Source organism: Nycticebus coucang, chromosome 14 (assembly GCF_027406575.1).
Source record: "Nycticebus coucang isolate mNycCou1 chromosome 14, mNycCou1.pri, whole genome shotgun sequence".
Classification (NCBI taxonomy): domain Eukaryota; kingdom Metazoa; phylum Chordata; class Mammalia; order Primates; family Lorisidae; genus Nycticebus; species Nycticebus coucang.
In genome coordinates this window covers 84,699,307-84,717,082 of record NC_069793.1, presented here as the reverse complement: position 1 = coordinate 84,717,082, position 17,776 = coordinate 84,699,307, and the positions used below count along the sequence as shown (strand labels likewise).

Sequence of the window (17,776 nt, the reverse complement as noted above, 5' to 3'; positions counted from 1 at the left end):
GATCAGACGTGTTGGACCCATGATGTAGGAGAGACGCTGCCTCAGCTTTCTAGTCAGCCCTGCTCTGCAAACTACTTCTTACCTCTCCATGCCTTCCCCTGCGTACAGATAATTTCTATAGAAAAGCAAAATGTAACAGTGATATAAAATAAATGCTCTGTAATTCTTCATTTATTTATTTTTTTCTTTTTGAGACAAGAATCTCAAGTTTTCACCTGGGTAGAGTGCTGTGGTGTCACAGCTCACAGCAACCTCAAACTCTCGGGCTTAAGTGATTCTCTTGCCTCAGCCTCCCAAGTAGCTGGGACTACAGGCGCCTGCCATAACGCCCGGTATTTTTTTTGTTGTAGCAGGCCCTGGCTGAGTTCGAACCCTCCAGCCCTGGTGGATGTGGCTGGCACCCTAACCACTGAGCTATGGATGCCAAGCCCTGTAATTTTTGAGACTTTGTTGATGTACCTTGGAATGACGTAAAAGGAATGGTCGTAACTATTGATAAGAATTTAATAGATGAATTAAAATTATTTCCATTTCAGTAATGTTTTTCAGCCAAAGAGGTGAGACCATTTTCACATGTTATATTTTTACTCTTTAGAGCAGTTCTATGAGGAAAAATGAAGGCAGTGTTTATTGTTGTTTACAATTTTTAACTCTGGGTTCTGGAGACAAGTGACTTTGGTAGAGGTCAGGGGTCTTAGCTGTGATGGAAATTTCATATTTTTTTTCATCTGGTGACTATTTGTCTGACACCATTGCCTTTAGAAGCCCATGGATAGGTTCATGTGTAATTCTAAATCCCATTTATATTGAGCTTCTTTAACTTTGCTAGAAAGACACATAGTAGAAAAATGAATCTAAATAGTATAAAAGTGAATCTCTCCCATCCTCTGGGCATTTAGCACAGGAAAGAGAAAGGAGACAAATTGAGACCAAAAAAATCAGGGTACAATGTTACTTTCTTTTCTCTTTCCAACAGCTATATGTCCTTCTCACTTCTAATAGACTTTTCTAAGGGAAAACTACGTTCCCTTGGAAATGGAAGAACTTCGCTTTTAGAAAAGTTAGAATGAATGATTATGGCACATGACAGATGGAAAGATTTGAGTTACACATAAGGAAATCTGGATATAAAGTTAGGATGAACTCCAGACTTTTGGTGGCCCATTTAGTTATATGAAGGAAAAAAAAATCCCACTAGCTTTTTCTTTGGAACTGATAGCTTCTTTTGGAGACAGTGTTAAGAAAAAAAAAAAGAAAGAATGAAACTTTTTCTAGATGAGAAGACAGGTCAACTTGAGTCAAAAATTATATCATAGTTTAAAGTCTCCAGGGTAGTTGTTGACAGGAAGCAGCTAGGGGTGGAGCCTGTGGCTCAAAGGAGTAGGGCCCCGGCCCCATATACCGGAGGTGGCAGGTTCAAACCTGGCCCCAGCCAAAAACTGTAAAAAGAAACCAGGTAGGATCATTTGGAATGAATTACAGTTTATTGCAGCATGAAGAAACATTCATGAGCTTTTGTTTATACTCCAAAGCACTGAATGGATAGTTTGGGGATTTTAAAAAGTTCATTTCTTCAATTATTATTAACTGCTTTCTGATTTCTTGTGACACGATTTTCATTATTGTTTGCATATGAAACCTTATCAGAATAGTTAGGTAATTAGTTTTCTAAGTAGCTCTTCACTAAAGGGTCATTTTTATTCTTTTATTTATTTTATTGTTGGGGATTCATTGAGGGTACAATAAGCCAGGCTATATTGATTGCATTTGTTAGGTAAAGTCCCTCTTGCAATCGTGTCTTGCCCCCAAAAGGTGTGGCACACACCACGGCCCCAACCCCCTTAATCTTAATAAGATTGTTATTCTTTTTTTTATTGTTAAATCATAGCTGTGTACATTAGTGCAATCAAGGGGTACAATGTGCTGGTTTCATATACAATCTGAAATATTCTCAGCAAACTGTTCAGCATAGCCTTCATGGCATTTCCTTAGTTATTGCATGTAGGCATTTGTATTCTGCCAGATTGTTATTCTTAATTACAATCTTGCTCCCAGTGGAATGTCCAACATATTCTAAATTCATCTATTATAATTTAATGATAGTACAAAATAAACATTTAAATTAGGACTACAGGTTTAATTTATAGGTATAGGAAAAGTAAATTGTTCTGATTTTCTGACATAGATCCTTTTGATTACTATAAAGAAAATTAAAAACGCCTATCATTGATTTGGAAAATTGTATAAACTACAATTGTTTGTTATGGTTGTTTCTCTTTGTTCATGCATCTGTCTCATGACTACTTTTCTTTGACTTTCATTGCTTCAAGTATATTTTCACCAAAGAGTACCTTATTATAAATAATTGTCTTCATTAGTGACTGTGCATTTTTGAGGTCCCTAAGGATACAAGGTGCTTTGGGCTGGGCCACTTACTTGTGTTTATCTGTGCTTACCTGTGTTAGTTTCATGGAGAGGAGAAGGAGATTTACAGGTAAGCTATTACAACAGAAAGAGTTAAATGCTCTGTGGGAAATATACTGAAAGGGGAAAAGGAAGCATTTGAAAGATGCTATATGTTTGCCAGGATGTGGGAAAAAGAGGGAAATTTGGAGGTCCGAGTGAGGGCGGAAGTGGACATACAGGCCCTAGGAAACCCTCACAGAGGGTGTGACCCTTTTGTTACTTTCTTCAAGTTTCAATTTGAGAAATAATAGAGAGTTGACCTTGTAATTATGGTGGGGATTGGAAGAGGTAGGGCACCATCACAAAAAGTAACAGTATGAGCTAGGGATACGTAGTCACAACTTAACTCCGTAGTGGCATCTTGGGAGAGCGAATGTGGGTAATGCATCCAGAGCTAAACCGAGCCATATAACAGAAAAGTAGAGTCAAGTGTTCTCACGGTATCATCACTTTGGCCTGTTACAGACTCGTAATACATGTGGAAGTTGTAACAACAGAAAAATGAAGATTGGACTAGATAACCTGTACAGTCTCATCTAAAACCTACAGTGGGCCTGAGAATTTTTGTCAGATTGGGTGTTACTCAGTTTCAGAATAAGTCCCAGTGTCTGAAATGGTGGGGGTTGGCAATAGGGACAGAGATGTTGTGCTCAGACAATAGGCTGGAAAGAGCAGGTCCTGAGTTATGCTTCTAGATCTGAGCTAGAGTTCTAGAGTAATTAGTTTTCATAGTCTCTTTTTCTAAAATAACGGCAGTGAAGGATCATCTCTTAGCTTCATTCATTCTCTAATCAACCATGTGTTTACTGGACACATACTAATTGCCCAGACTTTCTTTGTCTTCTTTAGAGACAGGTGAGTGAAATAAAGCTCAGCTTCTATCACCACACTTGGAATGTCCCCCTCCACATCTGAGAATGGGGAGACAGAAAGAGTAATTTGTAGGAAGCCATGACTTAAGAACATTCAGATTCTAAAAGGGGGTCAGGATTTTGGATGACCAGGGACTAGGATAATGTTAAAGACTATTATTTACTTCTTGCTGTATGTTCCCTGTACTAAATACTATATAATACTCATTTAATACTTACAATAGCCCCTTGGGATAGATGCACTATTATCATTTTTCTTTTTCATTTTGCAGATGAGGAAAGTGAGACTGAAGTAAAGTAAGAGACTAACCTAAGCTCACACAGCTAGAAAAGGGGCTTCAAAATCAAGTTTGTCTGACTTCAAATTATATTCTGGAAGTGGCTGCCCAGCCTGGCTGTAGGTCCTCAGGGCTTTACTCTAAACCTAAGGGATCAGAATATCAGAAAGCACAACAGCAAAAATGTGTTTATTTTAAAACAACTCATGAGGTAATTTCCATGTGCAGTCAGATTTGGGAAGCCCTTTAAGGGTTATATACAATGACAGGAAAAACATATTGCTTGGGTAAAAGTATAAGCAACTGAAAGAGTAGGAAGGTATTCTCTTTTGGAGCGAGCACTGAACAAGATGTCTGAATTCACATTTCTGTTCTGGGGGTGGTGGTGATGTGTTGTTAGGCAAATGACAGAGCATGGAAAGGAGACTTGGGTTCCCAACATTGCTGCTTTACCAACTGGCAGTGTATGTGGAGACAAAAAGAAGATTGGACTCGAGGACTTAAAAAGCTTCGTGAAAGAATTACATGGAGCCTCAGAAGTCATCTGTGTTCTATGACTAAAGCATGAAAGAATTAGGTCTTATGTTATATAGGCTTCATTTGTTTTCATTCAAAATATTTCCTTGGAGAAGAGTCAATAAAATTGACCTTAATAGGTATAAATTGACACAATTTTAGATAAACAGAATATGAAAATATTTATAAACCTCTAAGGTTTCATATTTTTTTCCTGAAAATGTCTTAATTGTTTACCCACCAATAGGAAGCTAGATAAATGATCAGTTATTCAAACTTAATACCTCTCTGACCTTTTTATATCCCTCGAACAACAGCTTTGTGTAGATGTTTACATGTAGAATGTAATATTGTATTCCCCTGAATTGTTGAGAAAATTCCCACTGAAAGTGCCATGCTCATTTTAAAGTTAATTTGACAGAAGAGGTAGTTTGCAAGTCCTCTCTTGAATCAGCTATTTCATGGGATTTGGTACATTTTAACAGCTATTGTCAATAATTTGGATGAAGATTTGGAAAACGTGAATGTGAAATTTTCAGCTGAAGCGAAGTTGAGAGGGAAAAATACCAGAATATAGGATTCCCAGACAATATGATGTAATGAGCTGAAGCTGATCAATACCTGTGCTTGGAATTATACACCGGTTCTTACCTACCTCCAGTTTTTCTTTCTAGTGTGGGGTAGAGGTATCATTGTTTGACAGGAAATTATCAAGTGTATATGTGAAGAAAACCCATACATCTTAAGCTCAAGGTGAGCCATTATATGACATAATGTTCTACAATATAACATAGTCTTAAAATTAGCAGATGGCACCCACAGTGAGAGAGATGATGGTCGGTACTGATTTATGCAATTAGCCTATTTCAAGAAGATGTCAAATTTTGGTGCATTGGGGAAGGGTCCCTGAGATGATGAGGGAATCTTAAAATTATATCATGAACTTTCAAGGCAACTAATTGTGTTTAGCATGGAGAAAGCCAAATTTGTCTAGGAAATGTTACCCCTTTATCTTCAGTTCTCTAATATCTGTCATAGGAAAATTATTATCTAAAGAAGCTCTGTGGGTAGAAGTTATAAAAATAGAGATTTCGTCTGTTCTATTTTCGTTTATGAAAATAGAACAGTCCGTATCTGTCATCTTTGGAAGAATTTAAACAGAGAGTAGGTTACATTTAGTTGGGGGCTATCAGAGAAGGGGTTTAGACACTTGGTGGAGGGTAGGATGTGGGCTAGGCCCTCTCAATTTTCCAATTTTAGAATTATAAGTTTTATTAAAATATTTAGCAAAATAAATTTACTGAGAAGTAAAATATTTCGTCAAAACTGAATCCCTTGTGTATATAAGACTGATATAATTAGCTGAAAGTGTATCTTTGTCTCTAAGAAAATTTCACTCTTGTAATGATTAACTACACAAAGTCATATAATTATCAAAATTCCTTCCTTTTAGTCTGTTCTTTGCTCTTCAATGAGAATAATCATTACTGAATACCAGTCTCTTTATACCATTTCCCAGCTTACAACACAATCACTCTGTGTGTGTCTCAGCAAAATTCATGTGTTGAAATCCTAACCTAAGGTGATGATATTAGGAGGTAGAGCCTTTGAGTGATTAGGTCATGAGGATGGCACCCTCATGATTGAGATTAGTGCCCTTATAAAAGTTGACTCAGAATTAGTGAGCCAACTTGTGAGGACACAGGGAGAATGTACTGTCCATGAGGAAGTAGGAAGTAGGCCCTAGCCAGACACTAAATCTGCCTTGACTTTAGACTTTTCTAGTGTCAAGAACTATGAGAAATAAATATTTGTGCCAAATTTTGGTACATTGGAGAATGAAGAGATGATGAGGAAGTCTTAAAATTATATCATGATTTTCAAGGCAACTAATTGTGTTGCATGGAGAAAGCAAAATTTGTCTAGGAAATCTTACCCCTTTATCTTCAGTTCTTTAATATCTGTCATAGGATTTACAAACCACCCAATTTATAGCATTTTGTTACAGCATCCTAAAAAGACTAAAGCACTCTGCATCAATTTATTTAGTTTTTTTCTTAGAGACAAGGGTCTTACTGAACTCCATGCTGGACTTGAACTCCTGGGCTCAAGGGATCCCCTTGCCTAATAGTTGCAACTGTAGACATGCCGCTGTGTCTGGCTTGTTTGAAAATGAAGACACGTTCTTAGTATAACCTATGAAGCCAGCAAGTTCTGCTTCTAGTTGCTTCTCTAGCTTTATGTTGAATCTTCCTTCATTTCCAATCCAAACATATCAATTTACTGTTCACTTATTTTATATAATCCTATTTTTATTCACCATATATTATTTTTCATGTTGGTTTATTTTTCTCTGAATGTCTATCTTTCGTATTCCTAGACAACTTCTATTCTACTCTCCAAGTCTAAGTTCACTTTTCACTTAACCAAATTGTTTAAATCCAATTTCCTGTTACACACATTCATACCCTAATTTCTCATTTACAGCATTCAGCACTGTTACAAATTATATTTGCTAGTTAAGCTTTTTGAGTAGTATGGTTCCCCTGCCAAAACATAAGCATTCTGAGGGAAAAATAATTTTCTGTTTTTAGTTCACTGTCAAACACCTGGTGCCCTTAAGTATATGCATAACTCAATAAATATGTATTGAATAAATAGTGTAAGTGGAACAGATAGCATTGACTTTAAAAGTACTTGAGAGACTATTTAGAGAAAGGATATGGTGGATGTGATACAGTGGCCATAAGGTAATAAGTTACCTTTATATAGTGCTTGCCTTTATTAGAGGGATTTTACTTTTCAAAAAAGGTGTAAGAAGTAGGATTATTATTTTATATTCAGGCTGATGAAAGCCCTCTTCCTGGTTGGCACACAGCTGTCTTCTTGCTGTACCCTAACAGGGGTACTAATCTCATCATGTGGAATCCATCCTTAAGTCCTCATCTTGGTGTAAGGTTTAGACTTAATTTTGTATCAAAGACTATACCTTCAAATATTATTGCAGTGGGGATTAGGGATCAACCAATGAATTTTGGAGAGAAACTGCATTCAGTTCTTAAGGACTAAGCTATATTTTATTTATACCTTCACATTTAAAGTAAATTTATAGTTTTTAAAAATACATACGAAATCCTCAGATGTATTGCAGAGCCTTGACAGGTGACTCTTGAAATGTGAAAATAACACTGCCATCTAGTGACAACTAACCTGAGGAAATTAAAAAAGAGTAGCCAGTTAGGGTAAAACCAACCCTTCACCTAGAGGAGTCCATGCACATAACTTAGGGCAGTCATTTCTTTTTAGTAAAGGTACTAATACTTATGAAGCTCATGGGTTAATAACTGATTCCATAAAACATACTTTAGCTATTAAGTATCACCCAAGTAGTAACTAGATAAAATCATTTCTTGTAATTGTGTCAATTAAAAATGTGTCCATTTCCTTTTTCTTCTCTTTCTCTACTGTTTCTGAATGAGGAGGTTTTGTATTCTGATAACTCTACTAAAAAGAATTTTGATTATTAGTCTAAATAAGGGGGAGGAAGGGAGGAATAAAATCCTACTTACCAGGTACAATGAACACTGTTCAGGGGATGGGCACACTGACAGCCCTGACTCAAGCATTATAAAACCTATCTATGTGACAAAAACATTTGTATTCCCTTAATATTTTGAAATAAAAATAAAATAAATCAACATAAAAAAATAGCTAAATAGATTCAAGGACAAACCTATTTGAGGAAGTGAGTCCTTGGTGAAATTTCCAGTTGGATTCTGCGGCATTGTAGGAGGGAGGGGATTGCCAAAATAAACTCTGTCTATCCCAAGGGGACACTTAAAGCCAATTTGAATTAAATTGCTGTATGAGTAAATGTAAACTCGATAATAAAACACTTCCAGACATGCAATAAATAGTTAGAAAAGGAAGATGCACAAAGCATTAAATTCTACAGGGAAATGTGGATAACTTATTTGTATCTCATAAGTTCTGAACTTTTGTGATAGATTTTAGTTGATATATTTTTAAATGAAATATTATCCTGGTACATTATAATTATAGATAAAATTGCTATCTACAATTCTTTGAACTAAATTTTTTAATCATATGCAAATGCAAGATTAAAAGAGGTAATAATTATTTCATTTCTGTAGAGGCCTAGATAAATAACAAAAAGTCATTACTCTAAAATGACAATAACTTTGCTGGTTGACATGAGAAAATTATATCTAACATTATTTTTAGATGGTCTAAAGAAGATTCTACTTATTTGTCCGGTTACTGGTATATTCATTGAACTGTATCCTTGAGGTTTTCTGACTCATGTTTTAGAAATAGCCTAACTAGACTCATTAATTATTTTTATATCAGTCAATGAAAATGATTGCTTTCCTGACAAACATTACTTATTACCCATCTCCCCTTCAGGACCATGTGTTAATATTTCATGTGCTAATAATAAACACTGCATAACAGTTGATATCTTGCCAACAATCAGAAATCTCAGGGGCATGAATAATTTCAAAATAAGAAAAGCATATGCCTTACGTTTATTTCTTAGTTAATATCCTTAAAAAAGAGTTGTTTTGTGCTGATTTCAGTACAAATATACACAGATGTGACTCCATCTCTTCTTTTTTTGTTATATACTATTTATATGGCGAGTGTGGATAGTATCAGGCAACAGCAGATGACAATCTGGTAAGGGTATGATTTAAAATTAGTTGCCAAAAAGTATTGCATCAATACCAAAGGGATCTGGTTCTTTAAAAAATACGTTGTATAATATGGTTATGATTATCTTGTATGAGACACAGCTGATCTGAAGTGTTGTGAATGCAGTGGTAACCCAGAAAATAGTGTTTCTATTATGATAAATAATGAGCATTTGTTGAATTCTTGCCATGTGATAAACATCGAATTAATCATTTTACATACATAATTTCTTCTATTTTTAAATTTTAAGTGGATGAAATCTAATTATTAATAGTTTATAATTCCTATCCAGGTTTATTGTTTCAGGCATGACCCTCCTTTATTTATTTGTAGAAACTATTTATTATATAGTGAAATCTATGGATCACCTAGAATTAGAACATATTGAATAACTTACATCTAGGTGGGTATACATTTGCTTCTTCCTTATTTTATACCTGTTTCGTCTTCCTTACATCCTGCAAGAAATTACCACTGTTTAGAATTTTGTGTTCCTCATTTTTCTACTACAAAACATAGTTTTATCTCATATATACATGTTAAACATTGCTTCTTTTGAACTTTATGTATTGCAGAATTTCACCTACAATAATGTATAAAAGACTTACATATGTATTCTAGTAAAAGTTTTGAAGTTTGCTTTTGTTATTTAAGACCTCAATCATGCAGGAACTAATGTTTTGAGGTGGTTTTAAATAGAGATGTAATCTGAGTTTTCCCACATGCATAACCAATTTTTCCCATCATTAAACAGATTCTTCTTTCTTGAGTGATATGCCGTGCCATTTCCGTCACCTGTCATAGTTCAATGCATATGTTGTTCTGTTTTGGGGTCTCTGTTTTACTCTACTGCTTAGTTTATCTACACATATTATAAATTATTATAACTTTATAAGTCCTGTTATGTGGAGGCTAAATGATCTCTTTCTCTTTTAGTGTTTAAGTTTTGTTTTGCTATTTTGCTTTTCTGCCTACATTTTAAAGTCGGCTTGCCAAATTTTATGGAAAAGAAAACTATTGGGTTTTGATGGGAGAGATGCATTGAGTTTGCAAATTAACTTTGAGTGATTGGTATCTTCACAACATTTACTCTTTCATATAAAATACGATATACCATACAACATAACCTAAGCCTTCTCTTAGGTTTCTTAGTTCTTAGTTTTTATATACAAGTTTTATACTTGTATATAAGTATAAAAAGAATAATATAAAAAGAAATACAAAAAAATATAAAACATAAAGCAAGTATGGCCTTCTCATGAATCCAAATTTACAGAACAAATCCTTTTATTTCTATTAATACATTTTTCCATTTTTTATATTTATATTTTATTTTAAAAATTAATGTATTTAAAGTACTACAGAATGTAAGTTTCAATGAAATAATCCTCCCAAACTGACTGGCACAATTAGACCATTAGTAAGACGTAAAGGCTAAAGTGATGGTTGTCATACTCATGATTTGGTTTTAAATTCCACTGCCTGAGTGGCACCACTACCATAGGACACTGGTTGACAAGAGTTTAAGGAAGTCAAGTCCATCAACCTGTTATCAGCTTTTGACAATAGTGCACTATTTCCATTTGAAGGGGAGTTTGTGAATAGTTGCACAGTTCCATAGTATTTTTTTAATTCTGTATGATTAACAGTCCATCATGTCCAAAAAGACGAAGAGAACATGGAAGGAAGAAAACAGATTTTTAAATGAGGACTGGGAATTGCAATATTATCTTATTTCTGCTAAATATAAGACCATTTTCTCACTGTGGATACTGTAGTATCAACATTAAAGAAATTCAGTACCCATCAGCATTATATACTCATAAGGCCCACAAATACAGGCTGTCCCACTGTTCACCATACATACAAACACAAGGAAAATGGGAAATTGTAGCTAAATGTACCTTTATTTGCCAAGTATTTATTACAAAATTTTACAAAATATTTACAAAATATTTTATTATGTGATGATGTAGAAATATAAAACATAAAGCAAAATATAATAGGAGTTTGTTACTTTTTCCTATGTATGGAAAACTTTGGAACACCCTGTATTTTAAATTAGAGGGAGGGGCACAAAAGGTTGTATTACAGATATTGAAAGATGAAAAGCATCTTTGCTTAAAAGCAAAGGTAACTCTTTTAAGCAGCAATAATACCTGGAAATAGTGCCACTGGAGCAACTTACAAAGTAGCTTATATACTGGCGGAAAAGGGAAGCCATTCAGTGATGTGGAATTTGTGAAAGAATGCATTGTTGAAATTGTAGGATGTTCAGACCCTGATAATGTTTCAAAGTACAAACAACTGCCTCTTTCAAGGAGAACTGTAACTGATCAGCAGCATGGATTAGCCTTCAACTTAACAACTTCATGCAATGCTTCAAAAGGAAAATGTGGATTAGTCAATAACTTTGAATGAATAAACTGGCACTATTGACTTGAAGCAGATTTTATACTTCATTTATGTCATAACCAAAGATGTTCTTTGCCATGAAGAGATGCTCACTTTGGGCACTCTTAAGAATGGAACACAGAATAGATATCTTCAATAATTTTCAAGGTAAATGTCACAGAGTTGGACTCAATTTGGGAAATTCAGATGGTGCACTTTCCATAGCAGGAAAACATGAAGGGTTTATTGGAAAAAAAAAAAAAAAAGTATTACTAGGTCCAGATTATCTCAATTCTTTTCATTGTATTTGCATGAGCAAAATCTCTGTGCTAAAACTACAATTTTTAGTGACACTTTCCAACAAGTTGTGAATATTGTTAATTGTATTTATAAAAATGCAACATGGCACTGTCAGTTTCATGCTGAAGTTGAACAGTGAAGTTTTCAGTATGGATTTGCTGTGTTGGCTGTCACAGGGACAAGGGATCAGTCAACATTTTATCTTTGTGACAGCAGTTAATTCAATTTTATGTAGAAAAGAATGAACAAGTTGAATTATTAAAGAAGATTTCTATAATGCAGTATTTCTGTATGACATTATGTCAAATAAAAGCAACTTGAATATTTCTTTGCAAAGTAAAACTAAGTCTATATGTCAGGGGTTCTCAAACATTGGCCCATGGGCCACATGAGATGCTGTGATTGTATTTGTTCCCGTTTTGTTTTTTTACTTCAAAATAAGATATGTGCAGTGTGCATAGGAATTTGTTTATCGTTTTTTTTTTTTAAACTGTAGTCCAGCCCTCCAACGGTCTGAGGGACAGTGAATTGGCCCCCTGTTTAAAAAGTTTGAAGACGCCTCCTAGATATGATTGATACATGGCAAAAAATCCAAGCATTTTGAAAAAAAGCTATCTTTTTTGAAACACTACTTCTTCAAAAGGAAATTAAGGCTGAGCATTAGCATTTCCAGTTAGCAAAAGCCACTGATGAAGAGGATGATATGTGTGAATCATTTGATCCACAGCCACAATAGACATATTAATTGGAGAATACAATGAAAGGTTCACTGCCTTTGAGAATCATGACTTCACACACAAATTGACATTTCAGCCTCAGCTAGCTAGTATCATGATGGCACCTAAAGAACTACAGATGAATTGATTGAGCTCTCAGTAGATGACTGTTTAAAGTTACTGTTTGATGCTAAGAAAGATCAACGGAAATGTGGAAAAATACAGTAGAGTACCCATGCCTTCTGCTATGGGCCCTAAAAATGCTTTCTTGCTTTTGACCACTCATTGCTACATTATCCTGCCTAACCCAGTGTGAAACATCCTTAAGGTCACAAGCAACTGGTTCCCATTTAGAGGATCCATGGGCACTGTGGATCTCCGTGCTGCAACCAAACATTCAAATGCTTTCCAACAAAAAGCAGATACAACAAGGTCATTAAAAGGTTAGCTAACTTTAAAATTAATAAATCATTTTCATTTTTTGAACTTATTAAGTACATAGTAGTTAGATTTTTACAAAACGTACATTTAAAAAATATATCTAATTGACGTTTCTTAAATGTACCCTTATTACAGGTAAATTAGTGCCTCCTTTCTACATGAAAATATTCTTCACCCCTGAGCTAAGCTTTTATTGGTAGGCTCTGGCAAGAAGTCATATCGAAGATTACTTGGGTTATTGGCATAATACATTTCCTTGCAAATGTAGTTCCCAGGTCTTCATTTTCTTGCTTGCTGTTGATTGTGTGTGTGGGGCGTCCCCTTAATTACAGAAACCTCTCATCACTACTTACACGTGGGCCCCTACATCTAGGGTCAACAACGAAATCATTCTCATGCTTGAATCTCTCTAATATCTCTTGCTACCCAATCTCTAGTCCCTGAAGTGGGAGAAAGTTCTCTGCTTTTAAATGCTCATGTGATTGAACCCACTTGGAAAATTTAGGATAACATCCTTGTTTCAAGTTCCATAACTTTAATCACATTTACAATGTCCCTATTAGTAAATAAGGCAATATATTCACAGGTTCTAGAAATTAAGGATTAGACGTTTGTGTGTGGAGTATCTGCCTACCATGCTCATTTCTTTGATCTTTCAAAACAATTACGCTATAACTGCACTCGCTGAATAGTGGTTCAGTCTAGTTAAAAAAACATGGAGGAGGGGTGGCACCTGTGGCTCAAGGAGTAGGGCGCCGGCCCCATATGCTGGAGGTGGCAGGTTCAAACCCAGCCCTGGCCAAAAACTGCAAAAAAAATATGGACTAGAAAACTGTTGTCTTTTCATTTAGGGAGTAGGGATAAAAGATAGAGAATGGGTAAGGATGGAATTGTTATCTTTCCTATTTCTCCTTGTTTGCTCGTAGTTGTTTTTCTTTCCTTTTCTTTTCTACCCCTACATTTTGGGAAAGCATGAAGGATAAGAAAGGATTAAGAAATGTAAAAAATAAAACTTGAATTTCTAGAAACTTTTTCCTTTTGATTCCTTTCCTTTCCTCCCCTTCTTTTCTTTACTCCATTTCTCTCTTGGTTTATCGTATCTTGTCTCCTTTATCAGTTTTAAATTTCTCTTAGACTTTTTCACTGCTACTTTCCTGTCTCCTTTTTTTCTGTCCCCTGCCTTCCCTTCTCTTTCTCTGCCTCTTTCTCTTTTTACTTTCTTTCATTTATTTTTCTCAAAAGTAATAAAATAGAACAAAACTTCCTAACGGTAGCATTTACTGAACAGAAAACTTCTTGGGGGCTTTTTACAAGCCCTTTTTTTCCTTTATCCACATATGTGATACTCTGTTTCATATGGGTAGAGAGACTTTATCTCCTGGATCATCATGGGGATTTTCAGAGACCACTTCAAAAAGCTTTTCCATGATACTGTGATTTTACTATTTGAAAATTATTGGTGGATATAAAAATCATGAATAAAATCAACATGAAGACTGAAAATATTTGAACCAAGTTTAGAGTTGTAACCAAATAAAAAGCCTATCAAAGCAGGGCATCTGTGTTTAAAGAATCAGTTCAATTCAATAAACATGTACTGAACATGGTCATTGTGTTAGGGGGGAGGTTACAAAGCTATAACGACTAGGATCCTGCCTTTGAGAAAATTACTCCCCGTCTGAGAAGAAAGTGTAGAGAGGGGTAAGCTAGATCTAAGAATTGAGAGGCAGATATAAGGAGAAATGAGGCTCTTGAGATTTCTGCCTCTAAGGACTGGCCACGTGGGAATATGCAAGAATCAAGGCAATGCATAGAAACGCAGAGAATGCTAATCAGATGCTCATCAGACACAGACACATTTCTGAATAAACCAAGTGAAGAAGAAATGGTGCTTGCTAGGGCTAGGGGCAAATCATAACCAAGGAAAAGGCGAAACCATCAGGCCTGATGGGAAATGAAACCCAAGATCCCAGTCTACTATTAGTAACATACTCTATTGGCAACTAAGCCATAATGCAGTATTCTCAACCTTCCTAATGCCGTGACCCTTTAATACGGTTCCTCATGTGGTGACCTTCAACCATAAAATTATTTTTGTTGCTACTTCATAACAGTAATTTTGCTGCTGTTATGAATCGTAATGTAAATATCTGGTATTAGGCGACCCCTGTGGTCCCAAAGTGGTCGCGACCCACAGGTTGAGAACTGCATTATACCTGGGAGCTACAGGAGCATTCTTTCCTTACCTTTCCATTTAATTTTCTTTCCATATTCTTCAGTCAAATTGTTTGCCTTTATTTTAACCCTGAAAATGAAGAGCCATACAGTCTCGGGTTCAGAATATCTCTCCTACTCCGTGTGACTTTGGTCAAGTTATCCAGCATCTCATATCCATTATAAACTCATCTGTAAAATGGGTATGTTAGGGTTTACCTTGTAAGGTTTTTGAAAAGATTTTCTGTGATTCATTAGAAGCACTTCTCCTCCTGCTTGTTCTGTATTATTATTATTATTATTTTTAATTAATTTTTTTCATTATTAAATCATAGCTGTGTACATTAATGTGATCATGGGGCACCATACACTGGTTTTATAGACCGTTTGACACATTTTCATCACACTGGTTAACATAGCCTTCCTGGCATTTTCTTAGTTATTGTGTTAAGATATTTGTATTCTATATTTACTAAGTTTCACATGTGCCCTTGTAAGATGCACCGTAGGTGTAATCACACCAATCATCCTCCCTCCGCCCATCCTCCCCCCTCCCTCCCCCTAGATGATAAGCTCACTGTGTCAGCTTTCCGTAGATGAGATCTTTGTTACTTTGTTTTTGTTTTCCATTTATGCCTATTTGGAATATTTATTTTTGGCTTTTTAATTTGTTTTTGTCAACTAATGTTCAAAGATAAATTTGGAAATATGCAATAGTGTTTTCTTAACTATAATTTAATCATTGTTATTGTTTCATAATTTATCAACAGTGTGATTTAGCTAAATAGTGAAAGATATTGGTTCTCAAACCCAAGTAGCATGTTAGAATCATTTGGGGAACTTTCAAAAATCTTAGTATCCAGGAACTACCCCAAGCCTTTGAATTCAGAATTTCTTGTTGTGGACCTAATTATTATTTTGTAACAGCTCTTCATTTCCAAAGTGGCAATAGTAATATCTACTTAGCCTATCTAACAAAGCTGGTCTGAGGATCATATTAAGATATATATTCAAAAGCAATTGATAGAGTGAGAATTGAAATGAAAATGTAAGTTCTTATTAAAGCATCTTAGAAAAATTTACTCTGCTCTTGAGGGGTTTATCATTTATTTAAAGAAACAAGACAAAACATAAAAAGTTCAAGATAATATTTCATACACTGACTGGAAGTAGCAGAGAATAAGTGTGCTAAGAATCTGGTCCCAACCACACTGGGTAGGCAATCCTTAATGACCGCATGGTTGTGATCTTCTCTAGCACTTATTAATTATTTATAACTCAAGTTTAATGATAAAAGAACAAGGATGATAACATTGGGACTTACTCATTGAGTTATTTAACAAAATATTTAGGGCGGCGCCTGTGGCTCAAGTAGTAGGGTGCCGGTCCCATGTGCCGGAGGTGGCGGGTTCAAACCTAGCCCCGGCCAAAAAAAAAAAAAAAAAAAATATATATATATATATATATATATTTATTGCTTTCTAGGCTTTTTCTTTTTCGAGCCAGTTTGAAGTGGAAGTATAGAGTAGTCCTTAATAGTATAGATGTTTGACTCAATGTCTAAGTTTGCCTGATTCCATTACTTTTTGGTTGTTTTATGTTGGGTAAATTCTTAACTTCACTATGATTCAATATTCTCTCTTTATATAAGAAGGATGATAATATTAATTCCCAGAGTTGCAGAAAGAGTTTTATATGTTAGTACGTGTAAAGTGTTCTGAACTGTGCACAGCCATAGTAAGAGATGTGTGTTTGCTAACATCTTTGCTTACATTCTGTAAAATTCTTCAGTTACTTTAATACAAAGATAATAATTTAAATTAGCCATTACCAATGAAAATAATGTATAAAAGAACTGATGTGCCTTTAATCCAAGACATACTCAGATATATATCAGTTTTCAAAGGTACCATATTACTTAAGATCGGTCATTTACAACAACCTGGGTGAACCAAGAGGATATTATACTAAGTGAAATAAGCCAGTTATGTCTGTTGATCTATTGCACAATGTGGTGACTACGGTTAATAACAATAATTATTTTTCAAAATAGCTAAAAGAGTAGATTTTAAATGTTTGTCCCAAAGAGATGATATTTGGGTCATGGATATGCTAATTAGTCTCATTTGATAATTCCACAATGCATTCATGTATCAAAACTGCATAGTATACTCAATTAGTATATACAATTTTATTTGTTAATTAAAAGTAAAATTTAAATAGAAGATTAGAAAAAGTGTTGGAAGACATAATTAGGGACGTACAAAAAGCAAAGGGAGCATTTAGGCCAGTGAGATCGCCCCTAGTTTCATGTTTGAGAAAAGCCCTAAAGAAGTAGTGCTTGTGATGAGACCCGAAGGATGTTTAGAGCTGGTGACGTGAGCAGCGTGGAGGCAGGCTGGGGTGTGCACAGAGGCAGGCCGTGTGTTGACTAAGAGTGCTCCAGAGAGAGAGCACAAATCCATAAACACAGTGGCCTTATCAGTGAACGAAAGATCCATCCCCCCCAGGGTGGAGGTGCAGAATCTGTTGATAGGCTCTCGCACTGAACACCCAGACTAGCAGACGGGTGCAGAATGAGAAATCAACCTTGCCCTGGGATAATGTTCTGAGGTAACACTAGAAATGAGAGGAGTATTTAGTTTTGTAGCAATTCAGAGCAGAAAGAAACCAGTTTTTTTTTTTTTTTTTTTTTTTTTTAGGAGAGTTGGTGAGAGAAAAGGGGAAGGTTTATCAAAAACACTGGTTGGCATTTGGAATGATTCTTAAAGGAGGAACAGGTTGAGACCTGCAGTGTTATAGATCCTGGTCACGATTGTGTGTAGTTTATTTTGTCATTAAGTGTGTGTTGACACCTGCCTTA

At 35.3% G+C, this 17,776-nt stretch overlaps 1 protein-coding gene across 4 annotated transcripts in view; it reads left to right on the top strand.

Annotated features, from left to right (window-relative positions):
* Window positions 1–17,776, top strand: part of NOX4 (NADPH oxidase 4) — a 178,746-nt gene that overhangs the window by 23,200 nt on the left and 137,770 nt on the right. The gene's annotated exons all lie outside the window — the stretch shown is intronic.